The following is a 409-nucleotide window of genomic DNA, read 5'->3' as shown; positions in this document are numbered from 1 at the left end:
CGTATTTGCCGACCCCGCAGCTTGCTCCTCGCGGGACCCTCCCCGTCCCGGCCACCCCTTTCTCACAGCTGGGCGGTCGAAGAACAGGGTCGTCTAGGCTTCCCGTGCACCCGTAGTTCCCACGGTGGAGCCGTCAGCCCCGTTGGCTCTTCCAAATAAACGCGGAAGCCACCGGCTCTCACACCTCCACGCCTGCGCCGACGCCCGCCGTCCTCGCCTGCTGGCAGGAACGGTCACCTCCCCGGTGTCACGTTGTCACTCTTGCCCTCTTCTTTCCTTGTCCTGAGTGGGCGGGGGGGCAGCCAAGTGGGTTCTCTGGAAGTGTGACCCTCCCTGGAAGTCTTCCAGCGGCTTCCCACCTTACCCCTGCAAAGCTGGGGGACTTAAAAGTTCGTAAAAAGGGACTTCA

At 63.1% G+C, this 409-nt stretch overlaps 1 protein-coding gene across 1 annotated transcript in view; it reads right to left on the bottom strand.

Annotated features, from left to right (window-relative positions):
• TEX30 (testis expressed 30) overlaps positions 1–187 on the bottom strand; it is an 8,139-nt gene extending 7,952 nt beyond the window's left edge. Inside the window, exon 1 of the mRNA XM_006141509.3 lies at positions 67–187. The gene's annotated coding sequence lies outside the window, so the exon portion shown is untranslated. The remainder of the gene's footprint in view (positions 1–66) is intronic.
• Positions 188–409: the final 222 nt, after the last annotated feature.

This window comes from Tupaia chinensis, unplaced genomic scaffold (genome assembly GCF_000334495.1).
Source record: "Tupaia chinensis unplaced genomic scaffold, TupChi_1.0 Scaffold000057_1, whole genome shotgun sequence".
In the NCBI taxonomy this organism is placed as follows: Eukaryota; Metazoa; Chordata; class Mammalia; order Scandentia; family Tupaiidae; genus Tupaia; species Tupaia belangeri.
This window is presented reverse-complemented; position numbering and strand designations above follow the sequence as displayed.